The sequence below is a fragment of the Lissotriton vulgaris genome, chromosome 5 (genome assembly GCF_964263255.1).
Source record: "Lissotriton vulgaris chromosome 5, aLisVul1.2, whole genome shotgun sequence".
In the NCBI taxonomy this organism is placed as follows: Eukaryota; Metazoa; Chordata; class Amphibia; order Caudata; family Salamandridae; genus Lissotriton; species Lissotriton vulgaris.
Window position 1 is genome coordinate 1,353,187,044 of NC_141693.1, and position 20,206 is coordinate 1,353,207,249.

Consider the following 20,206-nt stretch of genomic DNA (forward strand, 5'->3'; position numbering starts at 1 on the left):
ACCAAGATAAATGCACCGGATCCTTAGTAATAATACGATGGTCATTCGAAAAGATGCCATCTAACGTATGACCTGCCCGATGAGTCGCCCCACTGACTCGCTGCATAAGCCCACAGGAAGCCATAGCCTCAATGAGTCCTGAGGTGTCAGAGGCATCCTGTCGTTCTAAGTGATAGTTAAAATCACCTAGGATGGAGAAATTTTCTCGACCAAAGTATGGTTCCAAGGCCTGAAGAAATTTAAAAGTGAAATCAGTCCGTGGGCCTGGCGGTCGGTATATTAAGATTCCATGGAAAAAAGGGCACTGTGCTTCCTTAATGGTGAAGTAAAGGGCTTGGAAGCAGTCCGGGAAATCAGAAATAGGTGTAGTGTGACATTGAAGGTGGTCTTTATAGAGAATCGCTATACCACCTCCCACTCGACCTTGTCTGTCCAATCTGGTCAGGCAGTACCCTTCAGGGACCGCATCGATTAGATCAGGACCAGATGAAACTTTGGCCCAAGTTTCAGTGATGAACACTAGGGTTGGTTTCCTATCTAAAAACTTATAGAATGTTTTCCTGATACAGTTTGAAAATAATTTTCAAAGTGTTTGTAATTTGTATAGTATTAAATTATTATTTATAAATGTTTAATGTGTTGCTGTGCATCGAATCTATGCTTTTGGAGTCATGAGATTTAAAATAAGTAGTATTATTTAGTATTGGGCAATAAGGTGGCTAAGAATAAAGCCTTAGTGTTTATTGAAAATATGTGTTTTCTACAGATAAGAACAGATGCAGAGTGTCAGGTTGCTGAGAAACACCCTGTTGCCTTCATCTGTAAAGTGGATTCCATCAATCTATAAATTGCAAGCTATGCAGAAATAGTTTTATTAACATGTTTCCTGGCTTTATCAATCCGTGGACTGAATTGATTTCACCACTGCCATTTCTGTCTTTGGCATATGTGAGAGTATACCAAGACAGTGTGAGGTAAAAGTGTCATTAATTGGCCAAAGCTGTCCTTCATTGCAATTTCCAAACCAACGCCGGTAACAATGCCTGGGTCATTGCCACCACAGTGCAGTATTAACAGGTCTGGATTCTGGCATTGTACAATACTCTCAACAAAAGGCAGCAATTGATGCCACTTTAAACCTCTCTGCCCAAACCATTCAATTTCCACATTAGGCAAACCCAACTCACTAGCAATGCCACTCTTTCTCGCACATTCTCTGGCCCAGAAGACATAGCTGTGATGCACAATCCACACTCAAACCATTTTCAAGGAAGACGTAGTTGCACACTGGAGCAGGCTGCATTTGAATGTGAAAGATTTAGAATAAAAGAAAGTTCAAATGGAGGAGTGCAGTTGGTTTTTCAAAATGTGGTATTTGATCAGGTGCGATAAATAATTTAAAAACAAAAAATAGGTTGTCTTTTAATTGGAAATGTGATTAGATTTGTGTTTGGTGGATTTAAATGTTTCACAAGTTATTCTACAGTGGATACGCTTATATTTAGAAGCACTTAACCACACCTGCTAGTGTGGAATTGGAAGCTGGTGTGCTATGGTTGTAAAGTTGATGAACTTTTGACTTTATGTTACAGTATAGTGTTTCAAAACAGGTTGCTAAGGATACTGTAGCATACCAGTTTAGGGGAAGGTTTGCAATTATGTTGTGGGTAGATTTTTTAAAGTAAAGTAGTTTAGAGATAACACATAGTTTAAAATTTTATAATTTATAATTCACTGCTGTAATTACAATACATATGTGACATAAAAAGGTGATACTTTTATTTTAAATGCTGAAATGGAGTTGCATATAGAGTCACAACTCCATAATGATGCTACACGGGGGCCTCACAGGGCACCGCAATGGAGTCGCGACTCCATTTACAGCTACTACCAGAATGGGCTATGTAGGACGAGGCTAATAAGAGGTTAAAACAAAGTGACCCATAAAAATAGCATAACAATTGGAAAGAATGAACACAGTGTTTTGATTTGCTGAGCATATGAGTATTCAGGGAAAAAGAGAAGGGAAAAGTGCCTTTTTAGTTTTTTTTATTTGAAGAGACTCACTACTCATTTTCTCTTGGAAGAAATTGCAAGTGAAACAGTGCTAATATTCATTAATCAACTATACAAATTAAGAGGTATGTTAATAATAAACAGAGTTTTAATGTGTGTGTGTGTATATATATATATATATCCCGCTCCAAAAACACCTAGGCAGGGCACTCGCAGGCGGGTGCTTTCCACTGTGGGGGTGCTCCCGCAAGTCAATATTCGCTCCAAATTCCGTAACTTTGGACTTCCATCCTACGGCAAAAAAGCACACACGGGGGGGTCGTTTGGGTTATTTATTATTCACCAGCAAACAGACAGTACATCAACAGACGCATTTCGGTAAAAAACATAGATGAAGTCCTATTGGATTAGAGCAAAAAGTGATGATATATATATTTTGTTTGATTACCTCTGTTTGAATTGAAGGTGATTTTGGGCAGCAATCTGGTATTTTACCGTAATTCTGTGTCCCAAACCATGGTCTTTATATATTCTTTTAACATGCACTTTAAAGACCTGCCAATATTTCTTCTATGTTCACTATGATGTAACACTACCCTCTCATGTGACGAATATCATCCAATCACTGGCAGTATAAAATGGTGTTTTTTCTAGTTGAACATTGTCATGTGAACAAGGCTCTTGCGAGCCGAAACGTCATGAGACTTCTACTGCACCTGAAATAAAAATTTGGAGCACTACAACTGGTCCGTGTCCGTTGGCTTTCTTCCTGGCTGGAGTTGGTCCAGAGCGCGAGAAAAGTAACGGTGTGTTTGAGATATATATATATATATATGCACAAGTCCCTCCACGTAAGGAAGATGGCAGAAACCCAGAGGAGATTCTTTTGGAGAGGCTTTATTTAAAAGAACAGTCTGGTGGCGGCGAATGCATTTCGGCGCATAAGCCTTCCTCAGCGCCCAACACCTGACGGAAATGTCCAGGTAAGTGCCCCCTGCTGCCTTATGTTGGTGACGTTGTTCCACTCCTCCCCCAAGCTGTTTTTGCCCACCTGTTAGAGTGCCTTCGGTAATCATCGCACCACAACTCCCACAATGCCACAGGTTAAGGCAAAGACGGGCCGGTGTAGTGGGGAGAATCAAATGATGTAAACAGTTTTGTGGCGGTAACCAGGAACAGCAGGGCACGATGTTACCTTGTGCAAAACCTCCGACAACAAAGCCGCTCCTCAGTTCTCCTCACACTGTCACAGCCCCTCAAATAAGGCTTAATGCCACAAGAGAGGTAAATTACCTCAACTGCCCCGGACACCTCACGAGAAAGGCGGGTCCGAAGGTATCCATAACTGGAAACAAAACAAATGGTGCCGTGAAGCAGGGCCAGTGTCACTCTTTCCCAAACGTGACAGGGGTTCTGAAATGCGCCGCTGGCTAGCGCATGAAATACGCACAAGTCCCTCCAAGCAAGGAAGAAGGCAGAAACCCAGAGGAGATTCTTTTGGAGAGGCTTTATTTAAAAGAACAGTCTGGTGGCGGCGAATGCATTTCGGCGCATAAGCCTTCCTCAGCGCCAAACACCTGACGGAAATGTCCCGGTAAGTGCCCCCTGCTGCCTTATGTTGGTGACGTTGTTCCGCTCCTCCCCCAAGCTGTTTTTGCCCACCTGTTGGAGTGCCTTCGGTAATCATCGCACCACAACTCCCACAATGCCACAGGTTAAGGCAAAGATGGGCTTGTGTAGTGGGGAGAATCAAATGATGTAAACAGTTTTGTGGCGGTAACCAGGAACAGCAGGGCACGATGTTACCTTGTGCAAAACCTCCGACAACAAAGCCGCTCCTCAGGTCTCCTCACACTGTCACAGCCCCTCAAATAAGGCAACCCTGGAGCAGGGGCTTAATGCCACAAGAGAGGTAAATTACCTCAACCGCCCCGGACACCTCACGAGAAAGGCGGGTCCGAAGGTATCCATAACTGGAAACAAAACAAATGGTGCCGTGAAGCAGGGCCAGTGTCGCTCTTTCCCAAACGTGACAGGGGTTCTGAAATGCGCCGCTGGCTAGCGCATGAAATACGCACAAGTCCCTCCAAGCAAGGAAGAAGGCAGAAACCCAGAGGAGATTCTTTTGGAGAGGCTTTATTTAAAAGAACAGTCTGGTGGCGGCGAATGCATTTCGGCGCATAAGCCTTCCTCAGCGCCAAACACCTGACGGAAATGTCCCGGTAAGTGCCCCCTGCTGCCTTATGTTGGTGACGTTGTTCCGCTCTCCCCCAAGCTGTTTTTGCCCACCGGTTGGAGTGCCTTCGGTAATCCTCGCACCACAACTCCCACAATGCCACAGGTTAAGGCAAAAATGGGCTTGTGTAGTGGGGAGAATCAAATGATGTACACAGTTTTGTGGCGGTAACCAGGAACAGCAGGGCACGATGTTACCTTGTGCAAGTCCTCCGACAACAAAGCCGCTCCTCAGGTCTCCTCACACTGTCACAGCCCCTCAAATAAGGCAACCCACTGCACGTGAATAAACACCTACTTTATATAATCACATACAACATGGCAAACAACATGTACACCTAGCAGACACAACGACACTACTTACAGTGGGAACCATCACTAGCCCTGTATACAAACCAAACTTGGCATGGTCCCTCTGCCACACAATGCAGAATGCGGGGAGAGATGGGAGCAAAGTATGTGCGAAGTTGGCAAGTAATTCTCGATTATAAAAGTATGCAATGCAAAGTGTTGAGGGGATGTGCCGGACAGACTTGAGTATGCAGAGCACAGACATGTACATGTCGACATACACTGATGGTCTATTGAGTGAAGTAGACAGTGGACGCAATCATGATATTACTGTTAGGAGGGAAGATTACGGAAAGGTAGCGCATACGTGCCCCCTCGCTCCTCCCCCAAATGTTTAGCATAGTGGGCTGGTTTGGCGTACGCAAGTTTAGCCTAGGGATATGAAGAAGAGGCATGTTTCTCTGGGTGTGGTTTGGTTCCAGAATGGCGAACGTGTCTGCCAGATCTGCGCAGGTTACACCGCCACGAGGCTGACGCCGTAGCGAAGGTGGCTGCATGAATGATGCTCTTAGCGTGCTGGTATCCAGAAATCGTCATGGCTGCTGCGAGGCACATATGCTCCACAGTTCACTTTTTGACACCGCCCTATGTGAAGGAAGGTCTACCACGTGGCGGTGGAAGCTCCTGGGCCGAGGTCTGCGAGCTCAGAAGGCTCCTGAGATTAACGTTGGCTACCGCGACACAGGGACACAGTGCCCAGTGTGAGGCCCTGCAGCGTGGAGTGCTCTGTATACTACTAACACAGTAGTCCAACAGGTACCATCAGTGGAACAGTGTTTTGATACCATAGTGGACGATGTTAGAACTGTATCTGAGAGTGGAGATGAAGGTGCTCCCTTTGACCAGGTGCAACCAACTCTAGGTCTCAACAGTGGAACGGTGTCTTGATCCCACAATGGAAGATGTCCAATATTACCTGTTGCTTGGTTTTCACAGAACTCCCTCCGTTGAGGTGCATCAGACTCTGTGCATTGTTGCAAACCCAGGAGAGCGGGGGGCTCTCCACCCAGGGGTCCAGCAACATGTCTGCTGTGTGGCAGCCTCTGCAGCCACTCAGCCCAGACGTGGATTGTAGGTTAGGGTTTCAGAGGGCATCTCTAAGATGCCCTCTGATGCATTTTACATTAAATCCCACACTGGCATCAGTGCGGGTTTAATGTGCTGGGAAGTTTAATACCAAACTTGTCAGTCTTCAGTGTAACCATTATGGTGCTGTGGGGTTCGTAATGACAACCTCCCAGCACCATATACTCTTAATGGCATCACTGCACTTACAGTGCCCAGGAATGGCCCTGGGTACTCTAGGGGCACAGGGCTCATGCACCTGTGCCCACACCTCTGGCATAGAGCACCCAGCAAGAGGGGTGACTGATGTATGCCAGGGCAGTGAGTTCTGTGGGCATGGCACATAGAGATGTGTGCCATGTCGACTCTGGTTTTAGTTCTGTACTTAGGCACTCAGCCTGCAAAGGCAGTGTGTGGGTGCCAGGGTACAGGGCCCCTGACGGTGGCACAATAAGTGCTGCATCCCTCAGGGGTCTTCTCTGGTCACCATGCCCTGGGTACCTAGGGTACCATCTAATAGGGGCTGACAGGTGGCCAGAGATGCCAATTGGGGTTTGTTTCAGTACAGTTTTAGGGAAGGAACACAGGCCCTGGGTACCTGGTTGGCAGGAGACCAGGGCACACTCAGTCAAGGCACATCAGCAATTCAGAAAAAAGTGGGGGCATGCCAATGCAAGAAAAGCACTTTCTCACAATACTTTTATAATCGAGAATTACTTGCCACCTTCGCACATACTTTGCTCCCTTCTCTCCCCGCATTCTGCATTGTGAGGCAGAGGTACCATGCCATGTTTTTTTTATACATGGCTAGCCACGGTTCCCACACTACGTAGTGTTGTTGTGTCTGCTAGGTGTACATGTTGTTTGTCATGTTGTATGTGATTATATAAAGTAGCATGTTTATTCATGAGCAGTGGTTTCTCCCATTTACATATCGCTGTCTTAAAGAGTATGCAGAAGTTTTTATCACAGGTGAAAAGTGCGACCACAATGGCAGTCATTCCTTACTATCCAAGAATGTCCCACTACACAGCGCTTCTAAGCTTACAGCCCCCAATCTTGCGTCCTTTCTTAAAAGGAAGCCAACTCCCACAATCAGACGTCACAATGTTTTTTAAGGGCAGTTATCTGCTTCTCAATAACATACACTCCTACGGAATGTGAGCTGGCATACCGTATGTCCTTACTGTTTCAAACCAAGTAAATTCCTGTGGCAATGTCTATTCCCACCCACACAAACTAACTTCCAAACTTCACCTTGGCTTTAAATCCCTACTTTGAAAACAGATTTCATTAAACAAACCAAACTGAAAGCGCTTTTGTTCACAACAGAAGTGTCCCTCACTTCTGCAAAAGAAATGTATCTACTGCAGATACAACAAACTTCAAGTAAAATACACTCCCTTTTAAATATGAACCTCCCATTACATTTTGTGAATTGTGACACAATTTTTAACACAGCTCACACTCAAGGTCTGACACACTTTTTTAACATGGTCTCCTCCGGGCTTCTCACACGCTTTCAAACTGATTTTCTTTTAATACCAGACTTAATTAATTTGATCATCTCTGGAATAACAGGAACAGTGCCCATATTTCTCGCTCTCTTTGGGCCCAACCTACTACTAATTTTGCTTGGAAAAAATGTCTGCGCTCTCTGTGGTAACAACGATGTCCGACAGAATACGCCTCTACGCGAAGCTACATCAAAACTGTAATTAAATGGAAAAACTTTTCGGCTGCCTGCTTCTATCTATTATGGGAGCCAGCTACAACATAACATTTATTTACACATATGCAACCTGCGTACAACCATCTTTTCATTGCAAAACTTGCCCATTCGACTGGCGAATTGATCTATGCCTTGCCAACATCCCAACAATCGCTCCCGATATCTAGCAGATAATGCAGTATCTTGAAAACCATGAACTTGATTGTTCAGGCAGTGGAGAAATGGTGAATGCAATGTAAAAAGGTATTGTGGCGGAATGGGATTGCTATGCAGCCACGAAAGATCTCCTGCAACATGCGACCTTACACAACATCGCAGATTGCCTGCCGAATCAAATTGCCACTCCAACATTCGAGGAACATTACTGTCCCTTTGAGGATATGAATTGGATCGCTTCGCTTTTCTCGCACGATGGCAACAATAGCCTTTTGGAACATTAAGCATCTCAAGCCGCTGAAGAACTTCTGGACTGGAATCTCCAAGACTTGTAAGAAACTCACGTTATTCTTAGATGGATTTTCTCCATCTTTTTTTACTTTTACCTTTACATTTTTTTATACACTTCAATTGTACTACTTTGATATAACTTTCTAAGTATACTCAGACATTTGAACTCTGTCTTAATTACTGCCCCTTATGTCTCCACTCTAACAAGGGATCGGTGATGTATGGCCTATGCAAATACGCAATTTACTTGCTACATTAGCCTGAACCCGACACCCATTTAAAAACCACGTCTATTCTTTGTGCACACGTCTCTCTGCCTTCCTCTTATCCACGAATCCCTTTCACACAACTTTACTCATCCTCAGCCTCTGCTTACAACCTGGCGATCAAAATGAAAAAAAACAACATTGTTTAGGAACTGGTTGGCACAGTGTGGTAATCGTATCCTATCTTTATTTTCATTATACAATTTAGTCATTCATGTCTAATAGCCATTGTTTATGTCACATAGAACTGTAACATGTCATGTGGAATTCACTGATGCAGGAGCTTCGGTTTCAATACAGCAGAAGCGGTTGGAGTTTGCCTCAGCTGGATGCCTTAGCTCTCTGTACAAGAATGTCTTTCTTGAAACAGCTGAAGACAATAATGTATGGTTTGACCAGAAAGGTACTCACCTGGACTTGCTGTTCCCTGGCTGTATTGTGCGAGTGAACTACTCATTGCTGCCTGCTTTCTGCGCTGTCAGAGAGGAACGACCAACTCTCCGCATTCCATGGTGCCGCCTCCCCGAGGACTCGCTGGTGTGAGCGAGAGCTGCAGTCGGCACGCTCTGTTCTACGCTCCCAGCTTGAGTCCATAGGGTCGAGGCCAGGGCGGAATAACACATCTAGCCCGGGGGACTGCGAGGACCAGCAACCCCTGCTTGGATCAGCTGGTTCCTCTTCCCCCAGGCGACACGCCCACGGACACGCCCACCGGCGAATCAGGAATTTAACTTCGTGACACCCGCTTCGCGGGCGCCACTCACCTGGACTTGCTGTTCCCTGGCTGTATTGTGCGAGTGAACTACTCATTGCTGCCTGCTTTCTGCGCTGTCAGAGAGGAACGACCAACTCTCCGCGTTCCGTGGTGCCGCCTCCCCGAGGACTCGCTGGTGTGAGCGAGAGCTGCAGTGGGCACGCTCTGTTCTACGCTCCCAGCTTGAGTCCATAGGGTCGAGGCCAGGGCGGAATAACACATCTAGCCCGGGGGACTGCGAGGACCAGCAACCCCTGCTTGGATCAGCTGGTTCCTCTTCCCCCAGGCGACACGCCCACGGACACGCCCACCGGCGAATCAGGAATTTAACTTCGTGACACCCGCTTCGCGGGCGCCACTCACCTGGACTTGCTGTTCCCTGGCTGTATTGTGCGAGTGAACTACTCATTGCTGCCTGCTTTCTGCGCTGTCAGAGAGGAACGACCAACTCTCCGCGTTCCGTGGTGCCGCCTCCCCGAGGACGCGCTGGTGTGAGCAAGAGCTGCAGTCGGCACGCTCTGTTCTACGCTCCCAGCTTGAGTCCATAGGGTCGAGGGCAGGGCGGAATAACACATCTAGCCCGGGGGACTGCGAGGACCAGCAACCCCTGCTTGGATCAGCTGGTTCCTCTTCCCCCAGGCGACACGCCCACGGACACGTCCACCGGCGATACGTATAAAAATAACATCTAGCCCCCCACGACGCGGGACGCGCGCGGGACCAAGCGCGGAGCTAAGCCCGGGCAAAGGGCGGGCCGTCTGTGGCCGTCCGAGGACGTACTAGGACGGGACGGGCCACCCCACCAACATCTGCTCCTGATAAGTAAGGCTAAATTGTAATTGTACTCATAAATTGAGCCAATTTCTGTTCCCCAAGTACGAGGGAATAGAAGCTTGATAGTAACAACAGATTTTGCGTAAAAGGAAATGGGGCTTAAAAAACTACGATCACGGACTATCTTCATGAAACGTATGGGCACAGAGGATGCCGTACGGAAAACTACAAACAAATCAATAAAGCAAGGTTGCATAACGCGGACCCCGGCTATCAGTGAATATTTCTCTGCCCTAACATCTAAAGACGAAATTGACAAGAAAATTATAGAGACAGAAACGATAACCAATTCAGTAATACCCACAGGGTCAGAAGTATGCACTGAAATTACATCTGGACCAAATCTAAATCTAAATCTGAGTAATTTGGTTTCTGACAACAAACAAAAATCTATTAATTCCTCTAATAATCTACAAACCCAGGATCAAGAGGAGATTCATTTAATATCCTCTACACCTAAAAAAAGCTTTGGAAATACATGTCAACTAGAAGAACTTTGTGCAAATAAATCAAAGATATCAGAAAATCAATCAGAGCTTAAAATAACTAATAGTCCTCCTCTGTTAAAAAACCCAGCACAACCTTTTACACTTGAATCATCTGTAGACCCTTTCAATATAAAAACCAACTATTCAGCTAACATTGTTACACCAATGTCAAAAGCCCTCTTCTCGCTACATGAAATACTAGAGTCGGTCCTTTCCTTTCTGGGAAATATATTAGAAAATTCGGACCAAACCTTGGACGTTCAAATTGGAATCCTTAGGCATCTAGTTGAGGAAAAGAAGAAAAGAAAACTCCCTGAAATGGAAAAAAAACATTCGAAACCTAACAATAATGAACTACAAAAGAACAATACAAGTAATTACAACATTGAAAAGGAGACACTAAAATAGGACTGTGGTACTCAGACATCAGATGTACCAAAACAAAAAAAGGGAAAGATAGAAAGTCAACATGAAACACCAATATTCTCCTTAAAAAAACTTTTTACGGAAAAACCCCTAAGTGAAAGGCAATATCCAATTTTCACAAAAGCAATCAAATCAAATACACCAAAAAACGATGATATGGTTGAAAATACTCAAGAAGTCAGCCTTAATAATACATTAGAAAGTGAAAAGGGCGAAAAAACTAACAAAAAGATAGAAACTGAGCAAGTTGAAGGAAAAAGAAAGAGGAAAAAGCCACTAATACGTATCCATAAAAAGAAAAACCGCAAGTTGAAATTCCAAAAGTGTATAACTGTCAATAAAACACAAGAAGTACAAGATGCTGAATCTGTAAAGTCTAGACCGATTGAAAATATGGAAACCAGTTATAAAAAAAGAGAAGAGAAATTACAATCATTAGATCCGGCAGCAAAAGAATTCCATCCATACAAGCTCTTTGAAAAATCAGTACACCAAAACACATGTGAAAGAAACAATGAAGGAAAAAACCATTATGGAACAGGAATGCCATACTCCAAAACATTACAACTTGAAGAACTTTTCCCAACGGATACGGTACCTCTCAAAAGAAGAAGGGTCATCAACCTCCTTCACCATATAAAGCCACTGGAATCCCTGAACAGCAATGAAATAGATTTAGTAATTTTTCCGCAACAAGACAACAATAAAATAGTAACAGTAACCTTTTGGTCATATGTTATTCCTGGGATCATACTCAATGAAAAAGAGACATTACACAAACATGGATACGATGTTATCGTAAGAATGAATCCAAAGGAAAACAGAACCCCCACAGGGTACGATGAACAAATACGATCAATCTCTAACTCTCAATATAAAAATCGCCTTAGACACATTGACGTGACTAGAGCGACGAACTCAGGAACTAATCATTCAGGGAAAGACATTCTAAAAATAAAAGTGGAAAATGGAGAAAGGGCAGTATGGCATCAAGATTTAAAAGGAAAAGACTACAGTGAATGTATAAAGTCATGGTCATGGGTATCTGAGAACTTGAATAGTAATAAATTTTCTACATGTCTAGGACAATCTGTTTAGCAATGGTCTAAAAATAATATCGTGGAATATGGCGGGAAAAACTAAGACCAAATTGACGGAAGCCATAAGTAACCATCCAGATATCTTGATGCTACAAGAAACCTGGGCAACTGAATCATTTTCCCAGAAAAGCTATTATGTTTACGACATCCCAGCCAAAGCCTCCAATCGGGGCCACGCAAAAGGTGGTTTGGCCATTTTACTGAGGGAGGAATACTTGTGGGGCCAGGAAGTTATTCAGACTAAATCATACTACCTGCAATGCATAAAGGTCTTTTTAAAAACACATAATGCAGCATCTGAAAAGGCAATCTTGCTTTTCAATGTATATGCCCCTCCTGGCAAGAATCAAGATATCACATTTCTGGAGATCATGGAAACCATTATGCAGATAGTAGAAGATCAATTACATATTTCATACATAATAACAGGTGATTTAAATGGCAAAATTTCTAATTTAGAAATTAGTAAATGGGTTCAACTATATAATGAGGAATCTGTCGAACTCTCAGCCCCACAATTCCCTAAAGGTTCAAAATCTGATAAAAGAGGATAACTATTATTATCAACATTACCTACTCTAAATGGAGTAATTCTGAATGGTAATATAGAAGGTGATATCCCGGCATCATACACCAGACGGGGCAACGGAAGCTTATCCATTATTGACTACATCATCTGCAGCATGAATCTATCGGAGACTGCCACACACTTACAAGTAAAGCTAAGTCAAGAGAGTGACCATGCGTTGATGAATCTAACTACTGAATGGAGGCCTCAAACAGCATCTGATAGGCAGTTAATTTTTCATAGAAGTTCTGTCTTGATAAATAGAGAACAGCAAAGAATTTTCTGGAGCTCTAAAATTCTGGACAGAATATCGACATTGATTGAGCACACTGAACTCCTAGCAAAAACAATTTCGGAAGACCCAATAGAAAATTTTGAACACACAATTAAGGAGCTCAAAAATTTTCTACTAGATAAATTACATCGTGCTTCCTCAGGAGCCAACAGGTGGAATAATCAAAACCTTAACAAAAATAATACACAAAATACCCAAAATTCTATTACGAAGAAAAAATTGAACAAACTTGTACGTGTACAATACATGAACTCTTCTATGTCTACTGAGAAAGAAATCAATAAATTAAAAAATAAACTCAGGAGAGAGAAGCAAAGAAATAAAAAAGAAATTCAAGACCGCAATTGGGTTGACATTCAAGTAGCTGCAAAAGACTCTAATCAACGCAAATATTGGTCCCTCATAGCCAAACTAACAGGGACGAAAAAGAAACTCCAATCAATACCTGTTCCACCAAAGGATTGGGAAACTTATCTTACTGATTTGTACAAAGCAAACCCGATTAGATCTGATGGGAAAAGCCCAGAAAAAAATAAAGGAAAAGTTGACTCACAAACTCTCAGAGTCACAGCTATCTCAGTGGAATGGAATATCAGAAAAGCAAGAAAAACAGGTGCCTCTGGCCCAGACCAGATTCCTATAAAGATTTATCAAGCAAACCCAAGGGAATGGAGCAAGTTGTTATCGGATCTATTTAACTATATCCTCAAAATCGGACAAATTCCAAAATCCTGGCAGGGGAGTACCATCATCCCAATACATAAAAAGGGGAGCAAGACAATTGCTGGAAATTATCGGCAAATTGCACTAATGGACGCTGCAGGAAAAATCTTTGCAGCAGAAGTTCTACAAAGATTAAAAGATTGGGCTTTCTCACTGGATAAAATTCCAATGTTTCAAGCTGGTTTCAGGCCAAAACATTCAGTTACAGACAATATTGCTATCATCCAAACAATATTAGATAAATATGTAACAGGAAAATCCCAGGCAGTATACGCAGTGTTTATAGATTACTCGACTGCGTTCGATCGTGTTGATCGACCAACTTTATGGCATAAACTCAGGGAACTTGGAATCCCAGAACAACTGCTCCAAACTATAGTGAATCTTCACACCAACACCTGGTGCCAGGTACAAATGGGGGGAGAAAAGGGCTTAACAAAAAGGATAAAAACAGCTAATGGTCTAAAGCAAGGGTGTCTTCTGGCCCCACTACTATTTTCTTTATATCTTAGCGACTTGCCCAAACAGTTACAGCAGGGCTCAAGTTTATCCCCAAAAATTGCTAAGCAAAGCATACAAGCACTACTCTTTGCTGATGATATAGTGATGCTTGATCTCACTCCCTTCGGTTTGCAAAAATCTCTGGACATTCTTTACAATTACTCAAAAGCAAACTTTTTAATTCCGAACTTAAAGAAAACAAAAATTGTGGTCTTTTCGAGAAAGAAATCTAGTGATAAATACAGTTGGAGCCTAGGGGGAGAAAAAATAGAAATAGTGAACGAATATCCTTATCTAGGCAGGATACTATCAAAGAACATCTCAAATGTAAAACAGATAGAAAACTTAATGAAGAAATCTGAAGTACACACTGAGGCCCTCTTAAGACTCTATCGTTCTACTGGGAATCGGCACTTTTCCTCTCTGATAAAAATATATAAAGCAAAAATACCTCCTGTGCTATCATATGCAACAGAGTATATTCCGATAAAACAGTGGACCTACATGGACCGTAAAGAGGGGAAAATCTTAAAAAGAATAATGAAGGTCTCTGATTCCGTACCAGTTCAAGCTCTACGTTTGGAATTCTCGATCACAAGTTCCTACGCCACAGCGGTAGCCAACGTAATCAGGTGGAGCTACAGTCTTCTCCATGCAAAGGAGGGCACATTAAGATACTTACTGAAAAAATAAATCTTCGATGGTGAAACAAAAAATCAGACTTTTTTAAACAATATGACAACTATATTTCAAATGGCAGAAATTAGCCCGGAAATCTTACGTAGCTGGACAGCAGCCCAAATGAAACTCTTTTTAAAATGCTTCACCCCGAAGTTAAGTTATGAATTAGACTACGAACATTGTAAAAAACTGTCAACATATAAATCCTTCGTAGACTCTCTGGAATACAAGCATACTCAACCATATATCGGGTTCTCCCTGACTCACGGTGCAAGGAGGTCAATCACTATGTTAAGACTGGGCATTTTACCCGTACTAACCTACACAGTAAGATGGTTGCCAGGAGGATCGTTGCTATGCCCCCTGTGCGAAGGGGGAGACCAAAACATTGAGCACTTGCTGTTCGTGTGTCCTAATACAAAAGTATCTATCGCACGCACAAGATACCTTGCCCCTATCTATCGCACTTGCAGAATCATCCGAGTGAGTGAACTATTACAGTTGTGCAAACAGCCACCAAATGAATTTGTTTGCTACAATTTCTTTAAATTTTTTTAATCTTTTTTACCATTGTATTGATTAAATGTGAAATTACCTTTTTTATTTCTGTAAATTGTATATTTGTGGTCCTCTGTCGAGTACCAATACAAATACATTTTTGACTTTGACTTTGACCAGAAAGGTACCAAATGTGCTTCTCAGAAGCGCAATTTTTGTGTTCCTCCTCAAAGTTTTGATATCTGTAGAACTATTACCAATGCTCACACGCACCAGATTGAATCAACTGTCCAAGAGATTGCTGACTATTCTACTGTTGATAAATTTGTGTTAGAACAAAACGGAGTACCAGGTTACCTAAGAAGTTTGATAATTAAATTTTACAATTCTTTTTTTGTTTGTTTTCTTAAAGGATACATGTGGTAATCGTATCCTATCTTTATTTGCATTATAAAATGTAGAGTCATTGAAGTGTAATAGGTATTGTTTATGTCATATGGAACTCTAACATGTAATGTGGAATTCACTGATGCAGGAGCTTACGTTTGAATACAGCAGAAGCGGTTCAAGTTTGCATCAGCTGGATGCCCTAGCTCTTGCACCATTGGGTCCATTTATGGCCCTTAAATAAAGACACATTCTATATAACTTTCAAAGTCCATCGCTTTATTACACACAGCCACTTTTTTAGACACACCTCATTTCACCATTTGTCTTCTGTGGCATTGCAACATTCTGCATTATATTCTTCACGATTATTTCTTTATTCCTGCTTGCTAAAACACTCCATTCGAGTCATCAGACCGGTAGGGGTGAGAAGTTTGCTTCCCACTCCCTGTATAGTATAAACGCATACTAACACTACTTACACAGGTATGCTACAGCGGCCAGTATCCTGCAGCGCCCACAGCACATCACTTTAAAGCAATCAGCTCACGACTTAGACTCACAGTTTCATCCCCGAGTCTTCAGAGCGGTAGCAGTGAGTAGTTTGCTTCCCACTCCTGCTATAGGCTAAATGCATACTAACACCACCTGCACAGCTATGCTACAGAGGCCAGTATGCTACAGCGCCCAGAGCACATCAGTATCTAGCACTCAGCTCACAGTTTAGGTGCACGGTTTCCTCCCCGAATTTACCGGTACCTCACCTCAGCACCATCTCACTCTAGGCAAAGCCGCACTTTCACACCGGTAAGGGTAAATACTTTGCTTCGGCCAGTATGCTACGGTGCCACAGCACATCAGTTTACAGCACTCAGCTCACGGTTTAGGTGCACGCTTTCATCCCAGAGTTTACCGGCACCTCACCTCACCACCATCTCACTCTGGGCAAAACACCACTTTCACACCGGTAAGGGTAAATACTTTGCTGCACACTCCCTATATAGCACACCCTAACCACCCTACAGAGCTCCAGCGCTCCAACCCTCCTCTTTCCTATGCTTTTTGCCCTTTTTTCCCCTTACTCACTTCAACAGAATCACAAAATGGCAGCCAACACTTCCTACTTGCAACCACTTGCACCGCTCGCAGCCAATAGGCAGCAAACTCACTCTCGTAACGCCTCAGCAAATCAGATGGCAAAACTCCCAAATATCGATATCTGTAATTTTTTTTAAAAAAACGTTATTGTCAAGCAGGCAAAAAAGTTATTTACATCAGCATTATCTCTCATCTGCTGCACATTATCACAAAGTTTTCCACAGAGATGTATAAAGCATAGTACAGTACGTTGCCTGCGTTCGTTCTCACATTAAGTACAAGGAAAAAGTAATCGTGACTATTTTGCATAGAATCTCACTGAGCAATATTCCATACCCTCCCCTATTTCGCAGTATGCCCTCGTATAGTACAGCAGTTGGTTACCAGTAGTTGCGACTAACAAAGAGAAAACGAGTTCTACAAAAAAAGAAAAATAACCTAACTAATGCCATCACTTCAATAAATTGTTGTACCCTTTCATAGACAGTTGTCATCCATTGCAGATATCCCGTACAATGTTCAGAGGTAATGTTGTGTTTACGCTCCATCCCTTCACAAACCAGATTAACATATTCCCGCCCTCACATCCTAATCCTCATCCTCCTCTGAGTCTAGGTCGTCATCCTCTGGTAGGGCCGCACATGGTTCGCCCCTATATTTATTCCATGGCATCCAAACCTTATTCCATTTACGGGGACAGGCCCGCATTACGTATACCGCCCTTTCTTTCACCATTAGAAGGTCCATATTTCTAATCCAGCTAGCTACTGTAGGTAAATCTGGAGCACCCCATTTTTGTGCAATGTCCCTTTTGGCCACCGTCACAGCCAACGTGACCCACAGTTGTCCATATCTACCCAGGTCCGTGGGGTCCCAAATGTTCAGCAGGCACTTGCGGGGCTCAGGCAGGAGCGACACCTCAACTGTTTGGGAGACTGTGCGCATAATTTGTCGCCAGAATTCTTGTATCAAAGGACAATCCCATATGGTGTGCAGTAAAGTTCCCTCCTCCCCGCATCCTCTTAGACAGAAGGGGTGTGGTGCCCGGTGTATCTTGTGTAGAAGTGTTCTGGTGTAGTAGGTGCGGTGGAGGATCTTGAGTTGGACCAGCCTGAACCTAGCCGAGATGCCCACTTCTCTTGGTGACGCAAGCGCCTCATTCCATTCTGTGTCATCCATGTCTCCTAGTTCCCCGACCCACCTCTCCCTAAGCCTCTGCGTGGGGTCTGCCAGGTTATTAACCAGTTTTTTGTATGTGAGAGATGTCGCCTTCTGCTCCATAAAGTCCGTCAGTAACCTGTCCTCTAGTGGGGACGATTCCGGGAGCGTGGTGTCAGGTGGAATTGCGTGCAGAAGGGCATGCCGGATTTGTACATATCTGAATGTTTCATTGGGCCCCATACCATACTGTTGCTGTAGCTGTGAGAATGGAACCACCGAGCCCTTGTCCCAAAGATCTCCTACTACGGAAATCCCTATCTGATCCCAGTGTGCAAAGCCCTTGCTGGATCTTAAGTTTCCCAATGATTTCGCGTCCCATAACGGTGTCATTCTGGTGATTTTCTCTTTCCACCCCAGTCGAGATTGTGCTGTATGCCATAAGGTCGTCGTATGTAACGTCGGTCCAATCAATTTCCGAACCTGTGAGTGATTATATAATACGGAGAGCATGCCGTCTGTCCCCAACTGTGACCAGTCCGCCTTATATGCGGGGTCATCCCGCGAGATGTGGATCCAATGATTAATGACCTTCAGTTGGGAAGCCCAATAATACAATTGGAGATTGGGTGGCGCAATCCCTCCCTCATACCAGCTCTTCACTAGTTTGTCCTGTGCTATACGGGCTGGGCCATTGCCCCATAACAGAGCAGATACCAATGCAGCGACTTCTCGGAAGTAGCGTGGAGCCACCACATGAGGGGTATTTTCTAACACATAGAGAAATCGAGGGAGAGCCATCATTTTATATAATGCTGCTCGTCCTAGTAGGGTTGGCGGTAGGGTGGCCCAGTACTTAACGTCCGCGCGTAGCCGTGCCAAAGGTGGCACCAAGTTCACAGTGTAAAAGTCCGCTGCAGTAGTGGTGATGTAAATGCCCAGGTATTTAAATGAGTCAGATGCCAACTGCAGGGGGCAGTCAATTCGTAGGAGCGGCTCCGGGCCCTTGAGTACGGATATTATAGACTTCGACCAATTCAGGGTGTAGCCTGATGCTTTTCCGTGCTCATCGCATAGCGTCAATAGGGCCGGAATACCCTCATTTGGATTGGTCATGTAGATCAGCATATCGTCTGCATATAGGGAAACCTTATCTTCCCATCCGTCTTCCCATGTGATGCCCCGAAACAGCGGTGTTGCTCTGAGCAGGATAGCCAATGGCTCCAATACCAACGCGAAGAGTAGGGGCGAGAGCGGGAATCCTTGTCTGGTGCCGCGTCCCAGGGGAAAAGGCCGTGAAATGTGGCCATTGGCCACTACCTGCGCCATTGGCGACTCATACAGCAACCGCACCCATGCTATATATTTCGGGCCGAAGCCCATACGTGCGAGGACCGCAAATAGATATTCCCATTCGACCAGATCAAAAGCCATTTTGGCATCCAGGGATAAGATGACAGCTTGCTCTGAAAGGAGATGTGCTCGTGCCATGACCCCGTGCACCCTCCGCAGATTCAGAGCCGTGCTTCTGTGCGGCATGAAACCTGATTGGTCGTGGTGTATCAGGGTGTGTAGGTGTTTGGTCTGGCGACTAGCCAGGAGTTTAGCCAGGATCTTTGCTTCTACGTTAAGCAGGGAGATGGGTCGGTATGAGGTACATATTGTCAGCGGTTTGTCTGGCTTAGGAATGGCCACTATCGTGGCCGTGCGTTGGTCCAGAGGAAGTTCAGCTTTGTCCAAACTTTCTTTATACATATCCAGCAGGGGTTTGCTCAGCAAGGAGGCCGATGTTTTATACCATTCCACTGGTATCCCGTTAGGGCCCAGCGCCTTGCCAGATTGCAACGACTGTATTGCTAATTGGACTTCGGTGTCTGTTAAGTCAGCGTCCAGTTCATGTTGCGCTTCTTGCGAAAGCGCGGGGACGGTAATGTGGTCGAGCGACGCTAACGCCTCCCGATCTGTGACCGTCCGATCTGGTGTGTATATTCCCTGATAGTGGCGTGCCAGGGTGTCTACTATTTGTTCAGGGTGCGTCATCAGCTGGCCGTCTTGTGTATACAATCTCTGAATACCTCTGTTGCAACCACCCCTTCTGTCCAACCAGGCCAACATTTTCCCGGCCTTATCCCCTACATCATATACCCTGTGTGCTGTGGTCGCCAAGTGTCCTTTGGTAACCGTCGTGAGATGGGCCAGGTGTTGTTGCTGTCTGAGGTGTAGCTCATGAGTGGTGTCAGGGGTGGGGTTTGACATGTGGGCGGTGTTCGCGGTGTGTAACGCCAGTTCTAATTGGGCGAGTTCACTTCTGGAGTCTCTTTTGTGTCCCGTGATAGCCGCTATAGCTGCGCCGCGCAGGACTGTTTTATATGCCTCCCAGAGTATCGAGGGTGAGGATACCGTTCCTACATTTTCTGTAAAGTAGTGTGTCGTAGTCAACTTGAGTTTCTTCCTGATACCAGGGACTTGCAAATAGTTGGGGTAAATCGGATAGAGCCTTGCGCGTTTCTTCTCTTTATTTGTGAGGTGGAGGGGCACTGGGGAGTGATCAGATATACCTCTGGGTAGGATCTCTAATTTGTC